Source organism: Capsicum annuum, chromosome 11, assembly GCF_002878395.1.
Source record: "Capsicum annuum cultivar UCD-10X-F1 chromosome 11, UCD10Xv1.1, whole genome shotgun sequence".
Classification (NCBI taxonomy): Eukaryota; Viridiplantae; Streptophyta; class Magnoliopsida; order Solanales; family Solanaceae; genus Capsicum; species Capsicum annuum.
In genome coordinates, this window is record NC_061121.1 from 57594229 (window position 1) to 57608751 (window position 14523).

The 14523-nt window shown below is 34.6% G+C and overlaps 1 long non-coding RNA gene across 10 annotated transcripts; it reads right to left on the minus strand.

Annotated features, from left to right (window-relative positions):
* Positions 1 to 3023: 3023 nt before the first annotated feature.
* LOC107847895 lies at positions 3024 to 14048 on the minus strand. 10 transcript variants are annotated; one of them, XR_001667681.2, is made up of 10 exons: positions 13868 to 14043; positions 10975 to 11202; positions 10750 to 10880; positions 8511 to 9010; positions 7431 to 7498; positions 7235 to 7344; positions 6528 to 6611; positions 5230 to 6449; positions 4935 to 5072; positions 3024 to 4703 (listed from the first exon to the last, which is right to left on the minus strand). It is a non-coding gene; the product is annotated as an uncharacterized LOC107847895 (long non-coding RNA). The 10 variants fall into 10 exon arrangements; XR_007047319.1 differs by lacking the exon at positions 6528 to 6611 and having other exon boundaries at positions 5206 to 5307; positions 13868 to 14048; XR_007047317.1 differs by lacking the exon at positions 6528 to 6611 and having other exon boundaries at positions 5230 to 5307; positions 13868 to 14047.
* Between the last annotated feature and the right edge of the window lie 475 nt (positions 14049 to 14523).

Below are 14523 nucleotides of genomic sequence, written 5' to 3' on the forward strand. Positions count from 1 at the left end.
ACTCATCATCAACAAACTAGCATATGCACAAATTAATCACTACCCACATACAATTGCATCCTAATCAAGCATAATCCCAAGAGGTAAATTTAGCAACTCATAATGATAATAAATATAAATAAACCAACATTTCCATCGAAGTTATCCATAAGAAAATAAAGAGTGCAAACCACACTTTAGAATCCAATGAATCTTCAATAGGTGAAGCCAAATCTACACTTAGAAGTCACTCTAATGTCTTCTTAGCTCAAAATTTAGTGCAAGTCTTGCTCCAAGCTCCAAGAAGTTACAAAAATCCTAGACTAAATATGGGAGGTAGAGTTGCAGCATGATGGATGAAAATGAGCTACAAAATCCTTTAAATAAGCCCCACTTGCACATTTGGCAAAATTACAAAAATTGCCACCTTGCTCTTGATCTGCTTGAGCGGATCCAAAGAGAATGGAGAGCAGATGGAAAATAGTTCCTAAGTAGATGCAAAGCGGATGCAAAGCAACTGACTCTTTTCCTTCATATTTGACTTTTTGTTGACTTGAATGACTTGCTCATCTCCCCTTTTTAACTTTTAGTTACACAAATGAGCATTAAGTAAGAGATTATCATCAAATCAACGAAAAAACATGATAATCTAGGCCTAAACAGTGGTAGCAAGTCATCAAATTTACAACTTTTCAGCCTTGCAGAGCCAACTCTACCTAGGAAGTTGGGTTCGGATTTATCGATGCTACAGAAGTGGAGTAAATAGGAGTGGAGCCCTCCGGGGGAACCAACACTGGATAAAGGTGAACTGGCAGTAAGTAGATCCGGGTTATGTTTGGGTTGAGAGGATTCATGGTTGCTTGGCTTGTTTGGTTTGCCCTGGTGGTTCTGCGATTAAAAGCTCTTCGAGGACACCTTGGCATTCTTATTTGTACTAAGTTCTTTTTGTTTTGTTGAGTTATGAAGCACTGAGTTGGTATTTATAATAAATTCTAACATTCCTTGGATATAGGAAGAAAAGTGGATAAGATATTTTGTGGGTCCCTTCCCAAGTCTAGTAAGGTGGTACTTTGACTTTGATTAGTGATTTTAGTATCTTTAATATGTGGTGCTCCACTAAAAGTGTTTTTTTGGCTTATTGAATGTATGGATGAGCGTTTTGGACGTGTAGGTTATGATGAGTTGGCAGAGTGTTATTGGGGAGTGGGGCGGAAGTAAAGTGAATTGATTGTTCTTTGCCCCCTAGAATTATTGTAGGGGCCACCCTAGTCATTGAACTGTTTGTTTCCCTAGGGGAAATTTTGGGTTTTTCTCTTCCTTCCTATTCCCCGAGGTTAGATTGGGAATAGTGTTAGACGCCCCATTTTGCAGCAATCCCAAGGAGTTAGACACGGTGATAGCTTTCTTAGTAGAAGCGGGTGATTTACTAATATTGATTTGGGGTAGTTTTATATTGGGTGTTTGGGGGTAATGTTTGATATTTGTTTTTGGCAATATATTTATAGGCTTGATAGTTCAGGTACTTATTGGTATCCGCGTTGAAAATTTTAACATTAATGCCTTCATTTGATGCTTGAGGAGCCGTCGTTTTATCCCTGTTGGGTGTGTGAAACTTACCTTTTTCCAATGTTTGTTCTATTTTTTTTGCTTTATTTTTTGGCGGTTGTTAAAATTCACAACTTTCCATTCCTGGTCTGCTATGGGTTTAATGCAGTCGTTGTATGTATGAGACGTCACACTTGCCTCTGGTTCTGGTTGAGAAGCCTTGGGCGGAGTGGGGCAGGTAGTCCACTGTGTGACCTAACATTCCAGATCTAGTGCAAAGCATGTCCGCTCCTTCATATACTATCCTTTGCTTAAGATGGCCTATGAAGATGTGTGATTTAACCGGAACCCCTAATGGAACTTCAACACATATACGAGCATATCTTCCTCTGAGTATGGCTGATGTACAGATGTCTGTTTTAGCCAATTTACCTAGTTTTCTGCCTATTTTGGACAGTATTATGTGGTCGTAGTATTCTGTTGGTAATTCAGGAAGACATGTCCAGATTGCTGAATAGCTTTCACTAGTTGAGGATGCTACAGAGTTTGGGTGCCATTTCTGTACTGATAGGAAGGCTCCATTGATGAACCAAGGCCCTTTTTGTATTGCAGTGACCATATTCTCTTCGTTCATGAATTTACAATGAAATAGTTATTTCCCAGGTCAATAAGTATTAATTCTTCACTAGGCTTCCACGGTTGCTTAAGTCTCTGTTTAAAATACTCATGACTAATTTTGGTTTTGGTCAATTTTATTATTACCGAATAGGACCAAGGTTTACGTATTCTATCTGTGTCCTCCCTTGTCAGTAGTATAATATCTGGATCTTGGCCGTCAACGCTCCTCATATTGGTGTCCATGTTGTTAGTAGTTTGTGGCATCAACAGCTCTGTGGTATTGGGTGGTGAAGGGACTTGCTGGGAAAAGGGTACCGAGGTAGTTCAGTTTTTGTTGTGAGTTGCTTGTTTTGAGCTCATGTTTAGATTTGTCTAAAATCATATGGTCTGGTGGATCTCGCTGGATGGAGTCCATGTTTTGGGTTAGGAATGGCGTATAAGGTTGAAAAAAAACTAGAGAGAAGTCCTCCTTTTATCTTTGTTACTTGAACCACATCACGAATTTTATAAAAACAATCAGCTCTTTTAGTTTAATTGCGAAGTGTGTGTTAGAAAAAAGCCCGTCCCTTTTCATTTAACTAGATAAGTCAAATCGTGCTCTGCACGGCCCAATGTTGTTCAACTAAATTTTTGAATACCTTTTTTTCACAACGTTCATATTTTAGTGCGAAGTGTTGTTAATTTTGTTACCTATCTTGAGGTCATATAGTAGCTACAAATATTACAATTTTTAATTCTCCCTCTAAAGTACCAAATTAAATTTTCATGAACTCATAAAATTTTTTAGAAATGGCTACTCCCATAGTTACAATGAACCAAGAAATACACCATCATTCTTATTACAATTCAGATTGACAAATAAAACAATAGGCAAGGAAGAATGCTCAAAAAGTAAGATCACTTGCACCGATACTATCATCAATACATGTATTTGATTGGACATTTACATTTGGGTATGCTTCAACAGTTTTACCTCTTGAATTAAACAATGACAAAAAGTATATCTTCAGTACACATGAAAATTCATTCAGTTTCTGTCGTCTCTTCGAAAAATTTATAAGAAGCAAAATTTTCTTCATATTTGTGGAAGTATGAGTCTTCACCCCAAATAAAATCTCCCAAGGCCTATAATGTTATATCCGTTGGTGGCTTTAAAAACATGCTATACACATGGGGTGATTTGTTGTACCATTTTATGCATACTGTTGGCAGTGTTCATATTCCACCAAGCACTGAAGAAAATTCTAAGGTTTCCCCCTTGGTGATTAATTCCAAGGGGGTTTCCAAAGTAGTTCCGTATGTGCTCTAGCAATCTCACTATCACTGAACACACGTTGAATTGATTCATTTTGCGGTGTTGTGCAGCATAGGCATGTAGTATTCATAGGATTACCAAGTCTTTGAAGCACTTCATCAAAAGAGAGCTTTTTTAGCACCGTTCTCCAGGTAAAAAAGATATTTTGAAAGGTAAGTACTTGTGCCAAACCTTACTCAAGATGCCATCATTCTGTCTCACTTTTCTTATGCTTTGCCAAGCAGAAGAATTTGTATATTAGCCATCCTGAGTATTGTTTCAGAAAGCACAATCATTTTCATTAGCATCCCCAACAGGAATATTTGCAATATATAAGAATATGTTTAGGGAGATCTTCCGTTAATTTATACATGTTCCAATTACCACCATCAATATAATCCGTAACCTTGGAGTTGTTATTATGCACATAGTCAGGGTATAGAATAGCCAGTGGCCCTTTCTCGCACTATAGACTAAGCTTTTCCTCATTGCAAAGGAATTTGACCTCATTTTGCTTAATAGGGTTAAGTCCCTCATATTCCTGCTAAGCCTGGGATTTTGCACTTCAATATTACAGTTTAAAGTTCCTGCTAAGAGATAAACAACCAGACACCAACCATTTTGTCTCATATGTAATCTAGGAAGATGTTATGGTCTTGGATGGTGAGAGCAAATATTTCCTTAAAACAACATATGTTAAAAATTTATGCGTATCAAAAATAAGGGAGTGTTCTGATATAAATTTCAAGAGCTAAAAGTTAATTATAGTGTGTTAGTTGGAACAAGTACTATGAAGTTAAAGTTTAAGATAGTTCTAAGAATACACTTTCCACCCATCAGCGAGGGAAGTCAGTTTTCCCTCTGCGTGAAAATGTTTTCCTAACCAAACACTAGATAATGACTTTTGCAAGGAGAACATTTTCCGGGAAACTGATATGCAGCACGTATTTTTTGTGTGATTATATTTATGTCTCCCATGAGAGAATTATCATAATGTGCCCTCAGATGAGAATAGTAAAAACTTCCAAGATGATTTGGCTTAAGTTTAATTTGAAGAATACCTCATGATCACTACCTTGACCAACCTGAGGAGAAATACGCCATGGATGATCAGGAGGATAGACAAGCACAACCAGCAGAATGTCAGTGATATCAATAGAATGCCTCCTCAACATTCCCTTTGGAAGCACCTCCTTGTGCCCATTCAGATAGACTTCAGCAGAACAATAATAGTCCGAAAATTAAGATCCGCATTCTGATTATTTGACTGAAAAAGATTTAATCACACACTTATCATAAGCACCGAACACAGGGAATAGTTGCAAATCACAAAGAAAATGAAGTAAGAGATTGTAAGATTCACTCAGTAGACTAAATAAATATTCTTGAGCTACTCAATGTGCAGAATATATTGGATAATAAGCAGAACCCTTTACAGGAAATAAAGCACTGAATGCAAATGAGACGGATTAGATAATTTGTATACATATCAGCTTACATTCAAAGGTGGTACAAAATCAGAAAGTGTAGTGTTCCCTCATCCCTCCGTGAATCACCAATGTCGATAATTGATTCATTTCCCAGCCCAAAGAAAGGATTAGGAACAAGCTTGGTCTTTACCAGGGTTTTTAAAACACTGCAATTTAAATTACAAAGTGATTCTTTTTTTTTTGTTTTTGGATCAATGAGCCACAAATTGAAAAGCTCACTACAAACATGTACAGTTAAAAGAAGCTTTAGATTATTATAATAAGATGAGAAAAGAAAACCTATTTAGTAGAATATGTTCATACGTTCTCAAAGACCAGATTTTCTCAAAGAATCATCATCAATTGGGATCACGTCAATGCTTGCCTTTTTCAACTCCTCTACTGCATTATCTCGTCATGTGTGTATTTCACAATTTGCCAAAAAGAATTACAATTAGACTTAATTAAAGAAAAAGAATAGTGAATTTAGGAAGAGAGCAAAATTGGATATCATTTTTCTCTGCACCAGAGTAACAAAGGCCCAACTTCGTCTCAAGACTATTGCTGTAGTATCATGGGCCTTCCTTGGCTGATTCCCAGAAGCCAGACACTACTCTTCTTTTAGATGTTGTTGGCAGTTACGGAAGAAAATGCAGTCCAAGGATGCTACAAGCCCCACGAGGTAACCAACTATAGCTCTATAAGTCACATAAATATGCCATTCTTAAATGCAAATACCAATTGTGCCGTAAACGAGAATAAATCATTTACTAAAACATTTTCCAACCCCGTGCAGAGGTCTGCAAAATAGGAAAATGTGATCTTTTCATGAAGAGCATAACTTATACATAAAAAGGATCTTTCCCTCCAGTTCTAAGACATAGGAAATGAAAATGCATTTGACTAAATTAGCACTCAAGCACCAAGGAAATCTGTGAGTCGGTAATAACTATGGCTTTGTTAACTGGTAACAAATGCAAATTGATCAAGCAAAAAGATTACACAAGAAATATATACATTTAATGCAAATTGATCAAGCAAAAGGATTACACAAGAAATATATACATTTAACATGTGTGGCTGCAGCAGCTAACAGCTGGTAAATTCAAGATAATTATAGAAAATCAGCTAGAGTAACAAGAACTAAGACACAACGTGATACAAACAAATGTGTGAAACAATTTCGGTATAAAACTGCCTCTCCATGTTTCGTTTTTCACCTTAACTGCTATCGTTTCCATTCATCTCGCAAGTAAGTGATGTATGTTTTGATGTAATTTTTTAGTAAAGGAAAAACATAAAAGGACATTATAATGGAAGATGCATGTACTAATGTTGCTACATAGTACTTAATTAGCTTTTATTCTAATTTACACAAGCATACCTCAAGCAAGAAAAAAATCAAATTTCATACCTTCGTAATGGTCATATATGCTCAAATAACAAAAAAATAATGTGAGGGCATGTCTTAGGAACTCCTTGAATCAGGATATAGCACAAGCTATTTTATTTTACTTAGAATCTCAGTGTGGAACATGGAGATCCTGTTGACAAAATAGACTTAAGTGATTCCCTAACTCGAGCAAAATTTTTTTACAGATGGCAATGCAATCTGATCTTACCCCGATAAAAAGTAGCCACATAGTGCCAACCTTTTTTCTTTCCTTCTTTTGATCACTTTATCTTTTGCATTCATTCTGGTATAGCTGGATAAATAACTTCATTATGGATATGATACACTTGAAAGTGTCCAAAACAACACAAACATAGTTTCACCAGACGTGTGTGTCTTCCATAAAGGTGAGTGATACTAATCTGGTTAGTGGGAAACGATGAGGTGGAAACCATCTATAAGGAAGCGCCAAAAAAATTGACACGAACAAGACAAACAACTTCATAGAAATTTCATGGTATCAAGAAAATCAAGTGACCAGAAGAATAGTCTGAACCAAATGCCATTCCCTAAAAAACTCTTTTTTCTAACCAAAATCTGATCACGGAAAATTAGAAATGCCTTCTAGAAGAACTGGGTATACTACTTTTATATGTACAAGGTTCATTAGGGTGAGCAAGGTTCGTTGAGGTGGCTCTACTTTTCTTAAAAACAATTCAGGGAATAATTTGTTTAAAGGGAATATAATATGAACAAGGTCATGTGGAGTAGATTTTATATGGTTTTCCATTGCAAGACTCTCAAAAGATAGTATTGTTGACTACTGAAGCTGTAGTGAATGCAATCAATGCATCTGAAATTCAAATATATGCATCATGATATGCACTACAATCTTTATATTGTGAACCTTGAATCCTTGGCAATCAGGTAACATACCTGCTATGGGCTTTCCCAATCAAGTGCCATTGGCCAAGCACCAAACCACGCTCCAATAAACAGCTCCATAAGCAGGTAGACATATCATATAATCTGTGGACTCATTTTGCCTACAAGAAAAAACATACTAAATAAGGTCTAGGATAGCTCTAACATACAAATATCAAATGCCCACAAATGAGAAAATGAAAATTACTTTGTTCTAAAAAATATTCTGTGCCAATCAGTCCATGATGAGCCAAAAACACAAGCCGCTGGTACAAACTGCCAAACCAATATTACTGAAAGCATGAGATGAATCCTGAAATGGACTTAATGGACAAATAAGAGATAGGCAAGAATTTTTTCTTAAACTCTAGAAAACAGGCGGAAAGAGGTTCATCGGAGCGATAGGGAAAGCTTATAGAGGGGTGGTCTTACTACGAAAAGTGAAGCCAGGATTCCCTTTGTTCGGTGTCCGGTGAAGAGAAAGGAATTTATTCAAGAAGCGCTTACCAACCCCTTTATCGATACCAAGGGGAAGCAGGAATTAGACCAATAGGGCACTACTCTCCACTTGTCGTAACAACAATAAAAGTCCATACCGGAATTTCATTACCTTATTCCCCCTAAAATGGAGACATTGGTACAACAGGAGGCTCGAGAGACCTCGAGCCTACACATAGCAGGAGTTTTAGTGCAATCAAATGTCTTTTTTACTTATAGCTCATTTTTTCTTTATATGTTACTTATATAGCTTGGAGTAAACAAGGAACACTTCCAGAAAAAACTCTAAAGTTAAGAAATTGACATCATTTAACTTCTAGATGTATTGAAAGGGATAAAGTTCTGTTGGATCAGTCTTAACAATATCAACATAAGGATGCTAAGTTCTTCCTCAACAGAGTATATTAATTTTGAACCTACGAACTATGTAGTTTGCAACTCAATCTTTGGGAGAAGAATCTAGAAGTAAAATAAATAAAATTCTACATAGGTTTTTAATCAAGATCCTATTCCTATCAAGAAATATTGAACCACAAATTACAAGTTGAGAAGAAAATCAAATGAAATAATTCACATCAAATAATTTTAAAATTCGAAAGTATGAAAGGAATTAGAAGAAATTTTCTAGGAAACATACCTGAATTTAAACACATGGATGAGATGATAAAAATTAAAGGTATGATTAAAAAATATGACAGCAGAAATAAATCAAGAGCGATTGAAGGAACCATCGATAATGAAATTGAAATATTAGAAGAAGATTAAGGAAAATGTGAGAGTAAAAAACAACCTGAAATTGAGATAATATGAAATCAATTAGTGTGAGTGGTGATGCGCAAATGATGAATAGCAGATGAAGAGAAGCGTCCTTTTTTTTGGTTAGGAATGAGAGACTGAGGGAGAACATGCTTCTGGAGTTTTATTTAATCACTGACAATTACCACTTTGCCCTTAGTTGAAGCTAAATTTACGAAAACACCATTGGTCATTCACCTAAGTACGGGCTCAACAATAAAACATGTGGATTTCAATTTTTAAGTTTTAGAATTTATCTTGAAAGTAGGAAGTTTGAACAGTAGAATATTTTAATTAGTACGATTGAGCTCAGGGGAACAAGCTTGTAGCATACACATTTTATATGTATACATACACACATATATATACATATATATGTGAATATTAAGGAGTCATGTTTTGCAAAATGGTACTGTACATATAATTTACATAGATAGATACAAAAAAAGAGTTGATGCATCTTCAGGTTGGGCTCTGCAAATGTATGACTGAGACCTGTTGCATGAAAGAATACAAGCTAATTATTAGAAGTTTATGATAAACATTGCAAGAAATTTAGGAAAAATAATAACAAATATTGGCCATCGATCAATCAATTTGACAGAAAACTGTTGTTGCATATACCTTGCACATTTGAAGTATCCAGTGAAGGGGAAAGTGAGTACTTTCTCTTGGTACAATTGGAAACTTTATCTACTTTTATTAAAATATCATACCAACCAAGTTATCCAATCATATCAATAATTATCACTCCCCAATTTGTGTTATCTTTTCAATCTTTGTAGTCACAATTTCACACCTTTCAAACAGATCATAAAAATTCAATTTTTGTATCAACAAGTTTGATAAGATCTATCAAGAAACACTATTAACAAAGAACAAAAGACAAAAAAGGGTAGTTACTCTTACCTATTTTTGAACAATAAGTTTCTCCTGACGGACAATTCTTTTGTATTCAATTTTTAACTACACTTAAAAACAGTTCAATGAAATGTGGGAAATTTGCACTCTTTGTTAGGTGTCAATTTTGTCATGTCTAAAGGAAATACATTAATAAAATAAGAAAAAAGGTAATGTGGATACCTTGTTCAAGTGGATACCAAAAACAGTTATTGAATCATTTACAAAAAAGAACATAGGCTTTTGTAAGATATTCATAGAATGAACCCATGACAATCAAGGAAGGGTGTTAGCACAAGTTATTGAAAGTAATCCTGCTTGTTAATGTCATAGCAAATGAGCTCACATCGAGGTTACAACTTCGAAGGTGAGATCAGTTCTACTTATAAAAATTTTGCTAAAGTCTAAGCTCTCACACTTCCCATACTAATGTTTTTTTTTTTTTGGAAACTGGTAACTTTACTTTCCATACAAATTTCTAAGCCCACACTCACCATAAGGAGTTCTTTTGCGACTATTATTTCAGTCAGGTTGCACTCATACCTAGCAGGTTTATCATGTAAGCACAAGCATTTTCCAGTATATATTATACACAACTTAGCAATTCATCACAAAAAGAACATCATGAATTCTTGAGTTCACCCAATAATAACATAGCTAGTATAATCCAAAAATTGTACGTATGCTTCACTCCTACCTCGTGGATCTAAAAAGATTATTTTCGAAAAACCTTTAACTCAACAAAAAGTGAAAATGCATTCAACAACAATAATAACATAGCTAGTATAATCCCACAACTGTATGCAGACTTTACCCCTATCTCGTGAAACTAAAAAGACTATTTCCGAAAGACCCTCAACTCAACTAAAAGTGAAAATGCATTCAACAACAACAACAACATAGCACAACCAATCCAAAGTAGCACAAATAAAATGCCTATTTATTCTTCCAATAGCAACTTTCCCATCTACAAACACAGTCCCTTGAGCTGCTGTTCCATTCATTCTCTCAATCTCTGAATACCCACAAATAAACCTCAAGCTAAAAATATAAATCCACACCAACTCCTTTTTGCAAAAATTTATAATAAGCATGTTACATATGGCTAATTATAATATAATCAAGGAGTGTTACATTTTTAAATTTATGTTATTCACTCGATAATTATCTTATAAGCCAAAGTTGGTAAATGATTCTTGGTATAAAGATAAAGAAACATTTAAAGAAATTTCTCACTCATTCTTTGGGTTGCTGATGTGATGGTGGGTTCAGCCATCACCTTCGTTGACACAAATGATCGAAGGAAAAACAAAAATAAGTTGACAGTTACGCACCTATGCAGGAGAACAGAGACGGTCATCTTTAGTATATACATGATACATAGCATCGTTAGATGTATGCTTTAGGATGCAGGAAAAAACAGCTCCCAACGGTAGTCCAAAAGTAGAGAGCAAAAGATGTTTCACTGATAAATGAAATTAAATCAGGAGAGGTAAAATGAAAAAATAAGATTGTATTGATTTGACTTCTGTTAATAATTTTTCGAAAAAGAAAATTACCTTGTGGCACTTTTTCAGAGGTAGAGTTTTTAGCTCTGAAGCATGTCTGACATGTGAAGTAGTTGCTTTAGTTGTTTTACACTGATTGTCTTTTGTGGTTGTGCCAGTATTGTGAATTTTTTGTTTTATTACTTTCTGCAGTGTCCATTGCAATGTCTGGGGGTGTTGTGTTGAGTGTGTTCTCCTTTTCCATGAAAGATACAATGATCAACTTTCCAGAATTTGCATCTGCAGTATTTGAAATGTTTCATATCAGGGAAAACCAATAATTTGTTTCACTACTATGCCATATCAGGGAAAACCAACAATTTATTTCATTAAAAACTAAAGGACTTGCACCAAGTTTAGGAGGTAAGTAATATCCAAACAAACAACTTCATTACAGAGATGTTTAACTATATAAAGAGTTATGCGACGAAGATATTTACTTGTCCAAATGTTCACACAAAGAGTTGTATAATTAAACAAAATTCTACAGAGACACTATATATATTAGCAAATGTTTCAATTTTAAAACTAAAAAGTATAGGATAAGCAAAATTAAAACCAAAATATAAATGGATCATATTATTCTATACTACTTTCAGAAATAGCCTCTCTACTTCTTTGGAGGTAGCAGTATGGATTGCGTACATCTTACCTTCCCCAGACCCCACTCTTGTGGGAATACAATGGGTATGCTGTTGTTGTTGTTGTATTATTCTATACTACTTTAGTCACTGTTAAGAGGAAAAAAATCAGAAATTTATACAAAGAGCTGCCTATTGCCTATCACACTGTCTATTGGGATTTAAAAAAAAATGAAGTGATTCCTGAAGAAAAAATAAGTCTGACTTAGCAGAGAAAACAATAGAGGAGATGAGGCTAGAAAAAATAGAGGATTCAAGCGACCTCATACACAGAGATCCAGCGATGAAGAGAATGGAAGAAGAAGAAGGAAGAAGAAGAAGAAAAAGGAAGAAAATCAGGTAACTGGAGAAGAAAGTCACATCAAGCAGTCCAGTGTGCGAAGAAAGAAAAAAATCTAATTGTACTGGTCAGCTTTCTTTCTTCTAAAGAGAGTCCAGCTCTTTTAAATAAAAACAAAGCGTACGTTTCCAGCCCAACCATGCTTCTTGGTTTCAATAGAGATGCACTTGCCTTTTCACTTTGGGTCACTTCAGCTTTAAAAAGCAACAAACCTATGCTCGTGTTCAATAGCGCTGGTCGAGAATATCTTGACCCTTTAAAATTGAATTGAACAAGTCTTAAATTGCGCTCTCCATTATGTTGAACCTATGGGTTCAGTACACGAAACCTAACTGATCAAGGCTAGCTATAGATAGTTTTAGGTAAGGTAGAGGTAGGCCGAAGAAATATTAGAGGGAGGTCGAGGTAGGTCAAAATCAATTTTATACATACAATATACTTGTTTGAAGAGTACAAGTGGTGGAGACACTAGATAATGAGAAATCTTGATCATCCTATTGAAGTCAAGATTGATCTGTGTACATTTTTCAGCCAAAAGAACATAAAAAAGTTAAGCACCTAGAAAAAAGCAATAGATTGGGTAGCATTACAAAGAATTTAGTCATTTGGATATTTTCATAACTCTCTTTAGAGAAATCAAGTAAAGTGTTATGCACATTTAAAGAATATTCAAGAAGTCTTTCTATCACCATTTATGGAGACTGAATTGCTAACCACCTATGAAATCAATCTATCTGCTTTATTTCATTTTTCCACCTGTTGAGATTTTCCATGAAAGATTATTTCTTTGAATCAGCAAATTACTTTGGCAATGTGAAATTTTGATTGCAAATATTAAATTTTGAACTCTATAATGTCATTAGTCAAACCGTTCAAATGCTAAGAATCTTACAGGTAGACATTCTCAAGTTTAAATTCAAAATCCCCCCACCTATGAAATCAATCTATCCGCTTTATTTCCTTTTTCCACCTGTTGAGATTTTCCATGAAAGATTATTTCTTTGAATCAGTAAATTACTTTGGATTTTTTTTACCGCTACTTCCATCTAACCAATTTGAATTTGGAGTATGTAACTACACCTTATGAATGAAGTAGGAGCTGACTAAAGAACTTTTATGTATTATATCAATTATCTAAATTGTTAATGCCAAAACATGCAATTCATAGAATAAAAGTATGGTTAAAACATGGGGAAAATTCAAAAGGCAATTGGAAATCAAACTTTCTAGTACTCAACCTAACTATCAGTTCATTGAATCCTTCAACATTGTGCAAAGAAAACACAGGAAGAGGTCCAGTACTTGGAAATGCAATGTTTGCTATTTAGTAGTTCAATGGCTATTGAGGATTCTGGAAATGTAAAATTTTGATTACAAATATTAAATTTTGAACTCTATAATGTCATTAGTCAAACCGTTCAAATGCTAAGAATCTTACAGGTAGACATTCTCAAGTTTAAATTCTAAGTCCTCCTCTGTGTATCACCTTAACCACAACCTAACTTGAGACTTTAAACATCATCTTATATATGGAAATCGAGCAGTGTTGTATTCGTAGGATTGAAACAGTTAAACCCAAAAAAAGTAAACTACAATTCTTCCCAACACAGAAACATAAAATGATCATGATTAAACCAAATAAAACTCCCCAAAATTAGGTCAAAATACTTTAAACCCTCACTTATTCAATCACTTTCACAACTTCATTTCTTTCACCATATTCACACACAGCAAAAACCTTTAAGTCTTGCCAAACCCCCCATCTATTAAACTTTCTTTTATTAAAAATAAGCAAAATGTTCCAATACAAGCAAGTAAAAGTCGGAATGAACAATTAACATAGTAATATATAGTTCAGACCAGAATTAAATTCATAAGCACGCTGAAAATTAACATTATCACAACAGTAACATATAGTTCTGACCTGAATTTACCAAAAATTAAGGCGGTGAAATAAAGATTCCTAAATTTTCCCAATTTACGGAGCTTCAATTTGCCAAAAATTAAGGCGTTGATATGAAGATAATTTATCAGAAATTAAGTTGTAAGAGGAAATATAAATTTGAGAGAAATTTTCAATGGCAAAAAAAGGGTACGCGTGGAAATGGAGTCAACAGATATTTTGTATTGTTGATTTATGGTATTTCCAAGTGTTAGGTAGCTAATTTGTGGTGATTAGACGTAATGGTTATCTAATTACCCTAAGGTAATAATTTTTTTTTTTAGAAAAGCTGGTATTAGAAAAGCTGGGTCGAAACCAGCTTTTCTATTGTGTAGAAAATGAAAAAAATACATATGTTAACATACCTAAGTACTAAATTACAAAAAATAGCAACACTTTTTCCTAATTAAATTCTATAGCATCTGTAGCATTATTTTAAGTGGTCCCTATTTTTATGCTGCCTAAATTTTTTACTGTGCTAAAATCCCCCCTTTCACTCCTCCTTCTTTATCTTTCCTTAATTTAATTTTTTTTTCTTTTTTTCACCATTAACCATCACTCTCGCCTCAATTTATTGCCTTTTGCACGATTCTTCCATGATATGTGATAAGGATTTACTTTCCCTATTTCAGGTAATT